This window comes from Lynx canadensis, chromosome B2 (assembly GCF_007474595.2).
Source record: "Lynx canadensis isolate LIC74 chromosome B2, mLynCan4.pri.v2, whole genome shotgun sequence".
In the NCBI taxonomy this organism is placed as follows: Eukaryota; Metazoa; Chordata; class Mammalia; order Carnivora; family Felidae; genus Lynx; species Lynx canadensis.
Genome location: NC_044307.1, coordinates 105,798,687 through 105,813,915, shown reverse-complemented (window position 1 = coordinate 105,813,915; position 15,229 = coordinate 105,798,687). Strand labels below are relative to the sequence as shown.

Here is a 15,229-nt window from a genome sequence, read left to right as displayed (position 1 = left end):
ACCCTTACCAAATTAACCATGGAGACTGGCGGGGACTGGGTGACTCTCCTATCGTACGCCATTTACCAGGTTGGAAACACTCCTTACACTCTGGGTTTTACTCCCTACGAGATCATGTTGGCAGCCCACCCCCTGTTATTCCCAGCCTTTGAGCTGAACTTATTGCTGCGTTTAAAGATCAAGAACTTTTTCTTTCCTTGAGAGGGCTCCAGAGGGCGCACGAGGACATTTGGCCACTCTTCCGTGCCATCTATGAGGCTGGCCCAACCCCGACACCTCATCAGTACAGGCCGGGAGACTGGGTCTATGTCAAGAGGCACCACCGAGAGACCCTCGAGCCATGCTGGAAAGGACACTACATCGTGGTGTTGACAACCCCCACCGCTCTCAAAGTAGACGGCATCGCGACCTGGGTCCATCACACCCACATTCGGCCAGCGGACCCCTCCTCGATCCGGAAGGACTTCGTCACGCGCTGGGCCATCAGTCGGGACCAACACAACCCGCTCAAGCTCAAGCTACAGTGCATTTGACCCACCCAATATTGGTAACTCTGTTAACTCTGCTTGTCATTGCTCATGCTGCCGGGAGTTCCCACGACCCCCAAAACATGACCTGGCAGATCATAGACACCAGCTCGGGGACAATACTTAATCAGACCTCCCAGAGCCACCCCAGGGACACTTGCTTCCCAGAACTTTGCATAAACCTCCAAACTCTGTTCCCCTTGTCACCATAAATGCAGCCGGTCCCATGATTGGGTCCCTAAGCTACATGACAAGGGGGGAATGAAAGGGCGGGCCTACGCCGGCCAACTCCATCTTGTTCTGTGTCCTCCACCTTGAGTGACTATGTCCCCGACATGACCCCTTTTCCGGGAAAATCGCAGAAACCTCAGACCGCGCCTCCTCCCCCTTGAGTAACCTCCCACTCACCCGTTCAAACTTCCTGATCAAAACATGCCCAGCAACCTGCGTAACAGGACTCCGACCCTTCCCCAGCCAATCGGCCGAGGCCACGACCCTTCCCCAGCCAATCGGCGAGGCCACAGCCGTTACCTCACCAACTGCCCCTAGACCCCTATAAAACCTTTGTGCTTTTGAAACTCGCTCTCTCTCCCTGGTATCTCACCGCTGCATCGGTGCAGGTAGGGGATTGAGCTCGAGCTAGCTCGAATAAAGGCTCTTTTGCTTTTGCATCGGACTCGGCTCCCTAGTGGTCTTTGGGGATCACGAATTCTGGGCATAACACCTCCTGAAGTGGATCACCTAAGGAGAAGCGAGCTAAGCCTGCCCCTCCTGCCCCCATGCACCTTGCCTACCCACCCTAGCTAATACACCAGATCCCTAGCACCACAAGCCTGGCAGTGTACAAGTAGCCCAGACGGGCCATGCCACCCCACAGTGAATCCCGCCCCTAGGAGAGGGGAAGAGAAGGCACACACCAGTCTGACTGTGGCCCCAGCGGTGGCCTGGGGGCAGACATCAGGTCTGATTGCGGCCTCGCCCAACTCCAGTTATACACCACAGCACAGGGGAAGTGCCCTGCAGGTCTGCACCACTCCAGGGAATATCCAAAATGACCAAACGGAAGAATTCCCCTCAAAAGAATCTCCAGGAAATAACAACAGCTAATGAACTGATCAAAAAGGATTTAAATGATATAACAGAAAGTGAATTTAGAATAATAGTCATAAAATTAATCGCTGGGCTTGAAAACAGTATAGAAGACAGCAGAGAATCTCTTGCTACAGAGATCAAGCAACTAAGGAACAGTCAGGAGGAGCTGAAGAAACGCTTTAAACGACATGAAAAATAAAATGGAAACGACCATGGCTCGGAATGAAGAGGCAGAGGAGAGAATAGGTGAACTAGAAGATAAAATTATGGAAAAAGAGGAAGCTGAGAAAAAGGGAGATAAAAAAATCCAGGAGTACGAGGGGAAATTAGAGAACTAAGTGATACACTAAAAAAAAATAATAATATATGCATAATTGGTATCCCAGAGGAGGAAGAGAGAGGGAAAGGTGCTGAAGGTGTACTTGAAGAAATAATAGCTGAGAACTTCCCTGAACTGGGGAAGGAAAAAGGCATTGAAATCCAAGAGGCACAGAGAACTCCCTTCAGACGTAACTTGAATCGATCTTCTGCATGACATATCATAGTGAAACTGGCAAAATACAAGGATAAAGAGAAAATTATGAAAGCAGCAAGGGATAAACATGCCCTCACATATAAAGGGAGACCTATAAGACTTGTGACTGATCTCTCTTTTGAAACTTGGCAGGCCAGAAAGGCATGGCAGGAGATCTTTAATGTGATGAACAGAAAAAATATGCAGTCGAGAATCCTTTATCCAGCAAGTCTGTCATTTAGAATAGAAGGAGAGATAAAGGTCTTCCCAAACAAACAAAAACTGAAGGAATTTGTCACCACTAAACCAGCCCTACAAGACATCCTAAGGGGAATCCTGTGAGACAAAGTACCAGAGACATTGCTACAAGCATAAAACATACGTGGCAATGAGAAAAAATGAAATATGGCCTTTTGTAGCAACGTGGATGGAACTGGAGAGTGTAATGCTAAGTGAAATAAGCCATACAGAGAAAGACAGATACCATATGGTTTCACTCTTATGTGGATCCTGAGAAACTCAACAGGAACCCATGGGGGAGGGGAAGGAAAAAAAAAAAAAGAGGTTAGAGTGGGAGAGAGCCAAAGCATAAGAGACTGTTAAAAACTGAGAACAAACTGAGGGTTGATGGGGGGTGGGAGGGAGGGGAGGGTGGGTGATGGGTATTGAGGAGGGCACCTTTTGGGATGAGCACTGGGTGTTGTATGGAAACCAATTTGTCAATAAATTTCATATATATATATAAAAAAAAAACAAAAAAACAAAAAAACATACAGACATCACAATGACTCTAAACCCGTATCTTTCTATAGTAACACTGAATGTAAATGGACTAAATGCGCCAACCAAAAGACATAGGGTATCAGAATGGATAAAAAAAAACAAGACCCATCTATTTGCTGTCTACAAGAGACTCATTTTAGACCTGAGGACACCTTTAGATTGAGAGTGAGGGGATGGAGAACTATTTATCATGCTACTGGAAGCCAAAGAAAGCTGGAGTAGCCATACTTCTATCAGACAAACTAGACATTAAATTAAAGGCTGTAACAAGAGATGAAGAAGGGCATTATATAATAATTACAGGGTCTATCCATCAGGAAGAGCTCACAGTTATAAATGTCCATGCACCGAATACGGGAGCCCCCAAATATATAAAACAATTACTCATAAACAGAAGCAACATTATTGATAAGAATGTGGTAATTGCAGGGGAATTTAACACTCCACTTACAGAAATGGATAGATCATCTAGACACACGGTCAATAAAGAAACAAGGGCCCTGAATGAGACATTGGATCAGATGGACTTGACAGATATATTTAGAACTCTGCATCCCAAAACAACAGAATATACTTTCTTCTCGAGTGCACATGGAACATTCTCCAAGATAGATCACATAGTGGGTCACAAAACAGCCCTTCATAAGTATACAAGAATTGAAATTATACCATACATACTTTCAGACCACAATGCTATGAAGCTTGAAGTCAACCACAGGAAAAAGTCTGGAAAACCTCCAAAAGCATGGAGGTTAAAGAACACCCTACTAAAGAATGAGTGGGTCAACCAGGCAATTAGAGAAGACATCAAAAAATATATGAAACAAACAAAAATGAAAATACAACAATCCAAATGCTTTGGGATGCAGAGAAGGCAGTCCTGAGAGGAAAATACATTGCAATCCAGGCCTATCTCAAGAAACAAGAAAAATCCCAAATACAAAATCTAACAGCACACCTAAAGGAAATAGAAGCAGAACAGCAAAGGCAGCCTACACCCAGCAGAAGAAGAGAAATAATAAAGATCAGAGCAGAAATAAACAATATAGAATCTAAAAAAACTGTAGAGCAGATCAACGAAACCAAGAGTTGGTTTTTTGAAAAAATAAACAAAATTGACAAACCTCTAGCCAGGCTTCTCAAAAAGAAAAGGGAGATGACCCAAACTGATAAAATCATGAATGAAAATGGAATTATTACAACCAATCCCTCAGAGATACAAACAATTATCAGGGAATACTATGAAAAATTATATGCCAACAAATTGGACAACCTGGAAGAAATGGACAAATTTCTAAACGCCCACACCCTTCCAAAACTCAATCAGGAGGAAAGAGAAAGCTTAAACAGACCCATAACCAGCGAAGAAATTGAATCGGTTATCAAAAATCTCCCAACAAATAAGAGTCCAGGACCAGATGGCTTCCCTGGGGAGTTCTACCAGATGTTTAAAGCAGAGATAATACCTATCCTTCTCAAGCTATTCCAAGAAATAGAAAGGGAAGGAAAACTTCCAGACTCATTCTATGAAGCCAGTATTACTTTGATTCCTAAACCAGACAGAGACCCAGTAAAAAAAGAGAACTACAGGCCAATATCCCTGATGATTATGGATGCAAAAATTCTCAATAAGATACTAGCAAATCGAATTCAACAGCATATAAAAAGAATTATTCACCATGATCAAATGGGATTTATTCGTGGGATGCAGAGCTGGTTCAACATTCGCAAATCAATCAACGTGATACATCACATTAATAAAAGAAAAGAGAAGAACCATATGATCCTGTCAATCGATGCAGAAAAGGCCTTTGACAAAATCCAGCACCCTTTCTTAATAAAAACCCTTGAGAAATTCAGGATAGAAGGAACATACTTAAACATCATAAAAGCCATTTATGAAAAGCCCACAGCTAACATCATCCTCAATGGGGAAAAACTGAGAGCTTTTTCCCTGAGATCAGGAACACGACAGGGATGCCCACTCTCACCGCTGTTGTTTAACATAGTGTTGGAAGTTCTAGCATCAGCAATCAGACAACAAAAGGAAATCAAAGGCATCAAAATTGGCAAAGATGAAGTCAAGCTTTCACTTTTTGCAGATGACATGATAATATACACGGAGAAACCGATAGACTCCACCAAAAGTCTGCTAGAACTGATACATGAATTCAGCAAAGTTGCAGGATACAAAATCAATGTACAGAAATCAGTTGCATTCTTATATGCTAACAATGAAGCAACAGAAAGACAAATAAAGAAACTGATCCCATTGACAATTGCACCAAGAAGCATAAAATACCTAGGAATAAATCTGACCAAAGATGTAAAAGATCTGTATGCAGACAGAGACACAGAATATTTTTGTTTCATGTATATGAGCTGATATCTTTATATATCTAGCATAGTGTTTAGAAAAATCACCAAAACCTGAGACTGCATAATGAATACAGTTCAGAGACATGAAGGGGAGCAGAGTACATCACCCCTAAATGTATTGCTCTAGCAGGTAGTTGTTTTGAGCAGGAAGTAACACAGACATAGGAAACTCAGAAAGCTTTTCATCTTTTCCTTAACAGCTTAAAACAATTTTCATAGGGAGTCTGTACCAGGAAGAAAGTTATTACCAGAGATATATTTTTATGTCAGTAAGACTCAACTGCATGGCAGGACACACATCTGTTTACCCAGTATGTGCTCCTCACATGTTCCTGTGAATTGTCTTCCTCCTTTGAATTCCTGATCCTTTTATCCCTTCTCTTTAGGGGTATACAAGGCTCAATTGTATTCCCCTTGCAGGACTGTCTCTGACTTTACCTGTCTTATGGTGCTGCCATACGCAGGTAATTAAACTTGTTTCCACCTATTAATCTGTTTTATGCCAACTTAATTACTATATCAGCCAAAGAACCTAGAAAGAGAATCCAAAAAATGTCCACCCCCAATCAAGATTGAAACTACTCACCAAAAGGAGTTCGTTAAAAAGAAGAGTTAACTTCTGGTATCAATGTCAGTGAGAAGAATAATTGTTGCTGCTGGATGGAGAGAGAAACAGTTCAAAGGTAAGTTTCCATGAACAGATCGAACGATTCACCAACTAGCAGAGTTGCCATAATCAATAACTCACTCAGAATCAGTAACTGACCAGTATATCATACAACAAACTGGTGATAAGCCCTGAGGTTTTTACCACAAAAAAATGGGTGTTAGATTCTAAAGAGTTACAGTGCTACTCAGTGCTGCTGAGTAGAGTTCAAAGTCTACAGTAACATCAGAAAACAAAGATGAATTTGCTTGCTGCCCCACTCATGATACTCTTAAGGGTATAGATCACTAACACAATGGCCTCAGTTGCTTCTACTTCATTAGTACTACTCTTGGGGTCTTTAAATATTGCTGTTGTTTCGTAAGAAATGGTATTGAGAATAGGTTTAGTGTGAACAGTTGAGAAGTGGAGGGAAGAAATCCACATCTGTAAGTAGTAAATAGATTTACTTTGCAACATTAGACACTTTCCCAAATTCTACCATCATATGCTTGACACAAATCTGATACATATCCAAATATCGTTCAACACTTCCTGTTATTATTCCCCTGAAATAGGTCACCATTTGCAAACTTTTCATACCACTATATCACAGAGGGAGAGCGAGGTCCTGGGGTTGGCTCTTCAGAATCAGTTTTGTGTTCTCTTTTTCAGGGGTTCACACTCTATCCAGTCAGTTTGTGGTTAAATAGAATGGCCATAAAGGATAAATATCTAAGTTCTATTCAAATTCCCTCTATATATACTTGTGTTATTGATCTTAAATGCTGCTACTCTTCTATTGTTAATGCTTCCTCAATAACAGAAATGATTGCTGAAAGTTCCATAACATCTTAGAGTCTAAACTCTCATTTATCACCAGATGATGTATGGAAGTGTTGAATTATTATATTGTACACCTGAAACTAATATAGCACTATATGTTATCTAACTGGAATTAAAATAAAAACTTAAAAAAATAAGTAAAAATTTAAAAGATAAATAAATCAACTCTCATTCAATTTGTGTTTCCAGTATGGTGGCATTAAACACTTTAAGCCCATATTTAAAGCATTTAAAACACTGGACAAAAAAAAAGCCTCAAAACTAGCTGAGGATACCAAAGAGTAAGCAAATCAGGCATTTTGTGTAGGGGAGACAAAAGTTGAGGAAGTGGTCAGGAAGAGGGGGGATAAATTTTTATGTTTTTTGTTTGTTTTTGTTTTTGCCCCATTTGTCCCCAGAGATGGCCACAATTGCAGAACAGTAATGGTGGCTAAAAGTGAAGTAGATTTTTCATTTCCAGATGGCACTAGTAAGTGCAGCTTAATTTACTCAATTAGGTTGAAAAAGGGCTGTAGTGTTCTTTCATGATCAAAAGAAATATTTAAATTTAACATAATGCATACTCACTAGAACAGACAGTCTGAGGAATACACACTGTGCTTGACAAAAGGGACTACATTTAAAAAAATGGTAATAATATATGTGTATCATATGATAATTCAGAATAAAATTCATATCAATATCACTCCTCCCTTTCACAACCCTTTCAGATAAGTAGGGAATGTGCTTCTTTTCCCTTGTTTTTCATCATAAAATATATGGAACAATTTAAAGAAAAGAAATTCCTTTTGGGATGAGCACTGGGTGTTGTATGGAAACCAATTTGTCAATAAATTTCATATATATATAAAAAAAAAAGAAATTCCTCTTGATGCGAGGAAGCTGAAGGGATTCCATAAAGAAAGGTGCCATCATGAAGAAGGATCCATACATGCTTCTAGAATGGTATGCCATCACTGAATCTGGATCCCTGGGTTTAGCCTCACAGCTAGGCTCCTTTATAAAGACATGCAGGGGAACAACTTGGCTCCATTAGAATGGGATGACAGCTGCCACCAAGCCTTCAAAGAAATCAAAGAAAAATTAAGTACTGCTCTTGTTCTAGAACTTTGTTTTTTCCAAGTTTTTATATAAATTTCAGTTGGTTCACATACAGTGTATGTGAGTTTCACATGTAAAATTTAGTGTTTCATCAGTTACATACAACACCCTGTGCTCTCACTACTAGTGCACCCTTTAATACCCATCACCCATTTAACACATTCCCTTGCACACCTCCCCTCCAGTAAACATCAGTTTGTTCTTTATACTTAAGAGTCTGTGTCCTAGTTGGCCTCTCTCTTTTCATCCCTCTATTTTCATCTATTTTGTTTCTTAAATTCTACATATGAAGGGCACTTGGGTGGTTCAGTCAGTTAGGTGTCCAACTCTTGTTTTCAGCTCAGATCATGATCTCACTGTTTGTGAGTTCAAGCCTCATGTCTGGCTCTGCACTGAGAGTGCAGAAAAATAACTAAACACAAAAAATTAAGCTCTACATATGTGTGAAATCATTTGGTATTTGTCTTTCTCTGATTGACTTATGTGGCTTAGCATTATGCTCTTTAGCTGTATTTACATGGTTGCAAATGGCAAAATTTCATTCGTTATTATGGCTGAGTAGTATTCTATTGTATGTCTATACATACATTCTTTATCCATTCATCAGTCAATGGACAATTGGACTATTTTCATAGATGGTTATTGTTGATAATGCTGCTATAAATAGCAGGGTGCATTTGTCCCTTCCAATCAGTACTTTTGTCTCCTTTGTATAAATACCTAGTAGTGTGATAGATCTATCATAGGGTAGTACTATTTTTAACTTTCTCCTGAACCTCCGCACTGATTTCCACAGTGGTTTTGCCACTTTTCATTCCAACCAACAGTGGAAAAGGGTTTCCCTCTCTCCTCATCCTCACAACATGTGTTGATTCCTGTGTTGTTATTTTTAGTCATTCTGACTGATGTGAGGTGATATGTCATTGTAGTTTTGATCTGCATTACCCTGATGATGAGTGATGTTGAACAACTCTTCATGTGTCAGTAGGTCATCTGTGAGGTTTAGAAAAAAGTCTATGCCTGTCTTCTGCCCTTTTTCTAACTGGATTATTTGTGTTTTTGAGCGTTGAGTTGTGTAAATTCTTTACATATTTTGGATACTAACCATTTATCAGTTATGTCATTTGCAAATATCTTCTCTCATTGTGAAGGTTACCTTTGAATTTTGTTGATTATTTCCTTGGCTGTTCAGAAGAATCTTATCTTGATGAAGTCCCAATAGTTTATTTTTGCTCTCTTTTTTTCCTTGCCTCAGGAAAAGATAACGTATCTAGTAAGAAGTTGCCTTGGTCAATGTTACTTTACCCTATATATAGGGCATAGAACAGGAATCACTTGGGTGTCCTAGCCCAAAACCTGGGCTCTGTTCTCAGTCAAGTAGTCTCCTTCTCCAAACAGCTAGACCCAGTAGCAGAGGGTGGGTGGCCAGGATGTTTGCAAGTAAAAGCTACAACTGCCTTGCTAGTTGAAGAAGCTAATACACTTATTCTAGGACACCATCTGGATATAATGACCCCACATGAAGTTCAATGAGTTTTAGAGGCCAAAGGACATAAATGGCTAACTGGAGGGAGATTGTGAAAATATCAGGCCATCCTCCTGACACCCCTGATGTAACCCTTGGGGTGTGGCAAGACTTGAACCAAGCTACTCTACTGCTTGATAAAGACAATAAAGACCTTTTAGTTCACTCTCTAAGAACATTATAAAACAAGTCTACTCAAGTAGGCCTCTTTGAAAGAATAAACCTCTGTATAATCCAGAGGCTGAATGATTTACAGATAGAAGCAGTTGTATGCATGAAGAAATAAGGAAAGCTTGATATGCTCTTGTCAGTCTGTAGGATGTGATCAAGGTCAAACTGCCTCCCCATACTTTGTCACAAGAGGCTGGGCTGCTTTAATTTAAGCACCATAATTAGGTAGAGTTAATGTTCAATATATATATACTGATTCTAAATATGGCCTCTTAATATTCCATGCCCATTAGCCTTCTGGAAATATTGTCTTTGCTTCTGTTCCTACTCCAACTGGCTTGTTTTTTACAAATAATAATTACAACAGGAATCTTCCTTTGCTGTGGATGCTATTGTTGCTGCGCGGCTTCCAAATCTAAATATCCTATTCATGTGAGGAGGCCTCATATATTCTTCCAAGACCGACAACTTATAAATAGGAGACTTTCATTTAATCAGATGAGTCGGGATTTTTATGCCTCCAATAGACAGAGTCTACAACCCCTTTCAGCTTGAAGAAGTTACAGAAGATGAGGCCTTCACCTCCAACCCCCTCTATAAGAATGAGGAGGATAAAAATCTCATAGCAGGGAGATGAAGTAGGGAAATGAAGGGTCTTCAGTTTAGAAAGCCTCCATCTCTATTTTTTTTTCTGTTAGACCCCATTTATTCTTCTTCTGTATTTTGCTCTGAATATGCCAAACAAGCCATGTTCCCACTTCCAGGGGGAAGCAAAAAAGTTTATCATTCTCTGAGTTTTGTACTAGACCCCAAACACCTGATAACACCCAAGAAGAGCCAGATCTTGAACACGTTCCAGTACATCAACTTCGAACAAACCTCAGCTGACACTGGCCGGAACATTCCTGCCTTTGGTACTTTATGCAACAATACCTACGGTTCACCTGACACTCGCCTTCGATTGATTGAATTCCTGAAAGAACGTGAGCCCTATGTCCTTTTCTAATATAAACTCCTAACCCCAAAGAAAGAGGAGACTCATTCCCCCCTCCTTTCTGAGTCCCCCAGGCACTCCAACTGTTTTCTCCGTCTGTAACTCATGCTACTCAGGAAATTCTGTTTCCACATTCTCTAGTTCACATTGGAATTCAATCCTGCATGAAGCCAGGGGCTGGTTCTGTGGGACCTTCCACTGGGTTCTCTGACCCTGCCTGCATCAATCTCACTTATTCCAGCACAGATCCTGATGTCCGTTGGATATCGCTAACATTTAATATTTCTAAAGTATGATTGTAGGAAAAGTCATTAATTACATTATCATACCTTATTCTCCTACCACTCAGTAAAAGGCTTCCACTCCATGACGCTGCCGTATGTGCCAAAAAGAAAAAAAGGATTATTTTCTGTTTTCTATAACCAGTCTCTTCTTATCCTTCAATCCTCCTTTTCACTATCAAAATACATAAATAAATAAACATATGGATTAAAATTCACTTGTCTCCTCCAGTGTGAAATCACTAACTTGAGGTAAAAATAATTTAAAATCACTGTTAGAGCTATTACTTTCCTCCCACAGATCTTCCCTCTTATTCCTCTTTCTCAAAAGGGCATCTGACACAGAAGCTAAGTGTCCACATGTTGGTGGAGGAAGATTCTCCCAGTCTAGCCCATGATCGGCCTTCTTGGGCATTGCAGGCCTCCACTAACACGTCTCTCATAACAGTGTAGTGTGCAGTACAGGTGTCTGTTGCCTGACATTGGCCACTCCTGCTCGTGACCATGAATCTCCTTCTGCCTAAGGTCTAAGGTTTCTGTGACCCAGAAGCCTCCTTATTGTCACCCCAGGTCTCTTCTTGTCAGTAGATTCCTTTAGTGCTTCTTCATCCTTTACAGGACTTTGCGGAGCTTCCTTTGTCTTAGGAAAACAGTTCTCAGCTCCATAATTTCCCTCCCCTGTTTGGTTGTTTATTTCCCCTCTTTTTTCACAACACTCCTTCTTCAAATTGAGGAGTAATTTGCATATTAAAGATTCATGCATGTTAAGTGTGTAGATGATGGATTTTGTGAAATTTATATATTTTCCTCAATCCAGAAAGTTTGCAAGTTACCTGTCAAGTAAATCTCCCATCCGTCAGAGGCAAGTATTGCTTTGATTTTCTTACTCAAATTATCTACAGTTAAACATAGTAGGTTGAGATTCATTCATATTTTCTGTGTACCAGTGGTTCATTCCTTTTTAATACTGATTAGTATTTTTTTTCTATAAGCATAATACAATTTGTCCTTTTACCAGTTGATGGACACTTAAGTGGTTTCCTATTTGGGACAATTACAAACAAAGATGCTATCAGTATTCTTGTACAAGATTATTTTTGGATATACATGTTTTTAATCTCTTGCATAATACCTGGGAATAAAAGAACTAGGTCGTAGAGTAAATGTATCATTCACTTCATTGTTTACATTTCTTGAGTCTTACTTTACAAGAAATTTGAGTTCTCCGAAGTACTCAGACCATTTTACACTCCCAGGAGCAGTGTGAAAGATTTCCATTTGCTCCACATGCTTACCAACACTGAGACATTTTGGTGCATTTTTAAAAAAATTTTAGACATTCTAGTGCATTTAAGGTACTGCCTTGTGATTTCCTTTTTACTTAAGATAATTGTAATACCTTTATATTCCTGAGATAAAAATCTTAGACAACATGAAAAAAACTACACGTGATTAAAAAAACTAATATATTTCCCTAATTATAAAGAATTATATGTAACAAAATAAAATGATGTGTATGTAAATATTAAACAAATAGGTATTATACCACTACAAAGCATAATAAGTAGCCAAATCTTGTCTCTCTGAGCAGAATCACCACAAATGCAACTACTATGTATGCATACAGGAGACACACTGCCTTTGTAATTCATGTATATAAAGCACTGTTATCAGCAATGTTATTTTTTTTAATTGTAAGTGTCTTGATAAATTTCTGAACACAACAGAATAGGATAGAATCATTTTTCAAGGACATGGTAAATGCATGTAAGTGGTTATTAAAATGGCTAAAAATTTTTGAGTTGTTACACCACATGGAATCAAGGAAACAATAAGATACTTATCCCAAATTTTCAGAGCTACGAATATCTACAGTAACATCAGAAATCTGTGCAGGATTCAGAAATGTTCTCGGGTTTGGGGAACTATCATTACAACAGAAAATGTCTAGGATCCTTGGTGCCTTCCCACCCTGATATATTGTGACAAAGAAAAATGTTCCTGCATATTTCCAGACACCACCCAGAACCAGTTCCCTGGCACCACTTGGGGTCGGTGGGCAGCCAGGGGCCCCAGCTGCACACATATTCCACCAAACTCTGCCCTCAGCCAGTTCTGCCCTAGTGCTGTTCTTTCATTGGGTCCCCAAGCTGCTTTACTTGAATCATTTCATAAATATTTTACTTTGGGTTCTGCCAGGACACGGACTAAGATTTGCATGCGGGCTGAGAACTGCCCTCAGAAACAATACCTGTGAGAGAGTGAAAACAGGTGCTCTGGGCAGAGGGAGAAGTTGAACTGCGATGCAATAGCAACAAAACCCACAAGTGATCACACAGGGAGCTAAGGAGCCGGACTGCCCTTCAAATTGTTGTAACTTGAAGCAGTTTTGCCGCTACAGATGCAAATGCAAATAAAATTTGTGCAACTGAAGATGAAGGAGGTGTAATCTGCACTGAAAACTGCTTTGTTTTTTTCATGGGTCAATATTTTTGATGAAATAATGGCAGAAGGAAGATGGAGGAGTATTTGTCTTAGTCCAGTCAGGCTGTTAACACAAGGCTGCACAGACTGGGTGGGTTATAAACAGCAGACACTTACTTCTCATAGTTCTGAGGCTGAGAAGTCCAAGATAATGACACCAGCAGATCCGTGTCTGGAAAGAATCCCTTTCCTTCATGGTCTTCTCACTTTGACTTCATGTGGCCGAAGTGGCAAGGGAGCTCAAGGCCATTTTTGTAAGGGCACTAATCCCGATTATCACCTCTCAAAAGCCCACCTCCTAGCATCATCACCTTGGGGGTTAGGAAATCAGTGTCTAAATTTCTGGGGGGAGACAAACATTCAGGCCATGGAATACACTTGCTCCTATAATTTCATAGTGTGCGGCAGGGGAAAAGGTAGAGTGGGAAACATGGGGAGATTAGTAGACAAAGCCCTGTGAACAACTTCAGTGGTAATGCACCAATTTGACCATGTTTATCGTCCTTTTTGAATACATTTGTCATGTTCACAAAGTTTTGTATTCCCTACCATATAGATGAGGAAATTCACAATCAGAGATTAACTGAATGATTGGAAACATTTAGTAAGAGCGCCTATTATTCCAAATCTCACCCTTACTGCCAGAACCTTCTCATATATTTTCATATTACACAAGATATTAATATTCAGTGGTAAACCAAAATATTAAGTATCGATTATTAAATGTTCACTTTTCCACTTGTGTTCAAGCTCTGGGGCTGCCTCCACATGTGCTGTTTCATTATCAAAGGAGCAGCAATGTCAGAGAGAAATCCCAAGCTCCTTTCATAAAAACCACATGGGAATAGGGATACTTTCTATCTCAAAAGAATCTCATGAGATTAGTTGATGACAGCAAGGGAAAGGATGGAAAGTAATGTATATCTTTGAGAATGTGCCTAACACTTTCCTTGAATGTTATGTTCAGGGCCTTAGCATCAATATTTACCTTTTAAAGCAAACACCTTTTGTAATAGATCCTAATGTTTTAAGGGCCTTTACACAAATAGAGACGGATTTATCTGACCTTTGAAAACAAAATTTAAATGTCAGAAGATACTTCCAAATTAATATCAAAAAGTTCTTTCAAAAACATTATCCCAAGTGTATAGGGGGAAAATATCCCAGATCCATACTTTCTAAAGAGTCAGAGTAAAACAAGAATCAATCTATTAAAGATACCACCAAATCTGGATATTAATCATTTTATTTTAGTGATTATATAGCATTCAGATATGTTTGGGTTGGTATGGTCCAACTGGTTACCTATTATTTAACGTCTTGGACATGTGGCACTAGGTCACATCCTAGTAATTTCCAGGCCTTTAATTGCTTTAGTGTAACTATCTGCTGGGGCCATAATATGACTTCTTTCTCTTTGTTCCCTGAGCACCTTCATATACACAAAGAAGCCTGCCCTTACCTAAAACTCCACATGGTTCCACTTCAAGGCCTTTCTCCTCAATATTCTTAGGATGGAGGCAGTGAACCATGAGAGCCTTTTGAAACTCAGGGACTATGGTAAGTGAGTGAGGCATTAAGCTTGGGTGCATAATTTAAGGAGGCAGCCAATTCAGTTATTAAGAAAAATAATATTTTAGGGGCATCTGAATGACTGAGTTAAGCCTCTGATTCTTGGTTTAGGCTCAGGTCATGATCTTGCGGTTCTTGAGTTAGAGCCCCACATCAGGCTCTGTGCTGACATCCTGCTTGGGATTCTGTCTCCCTCTCTCTTTGCTCCTCCCTCACTCTCTCTGTCTGTCTCTCAAAAATAAATAAACATTTTTAAAAATGCCATAAGAAAAAGATAAATAATATTTTAAAACCAGTAGTGAAAAATTATATTA

The 15,229-nt window shown here is 39.8% G+C and overlaps 1 long non-coding RNA gene across 2 annotated transcripts in view; it reads right to left on the bottom strand.

The window, feature by feature from the left end:
• The window catches only part of LOC115514331, a 35,917-nt gene extending 29,770 nt beyond the window's left edge, over nt 1–6,147 (bottom strand). For both annotated transcript variants that reach the window (XR_003968946.1, XR_003968945.1), the window contains exons 1-2: nt 6,044–6,147; nt 5,882–5,951 (exon numbers count right to left, since the gene is read on the bottom strand). This is a non-coding gene — a long non-coding RNA (uncharacterized LOC115514331). The remainder of the gene's footprint in view (nt 1–5,881; nt 5,952–6,043) is intronic.
• Between the last annotated feature and the right edge of the window lie 9,082 nt (nt 6,148–15,229).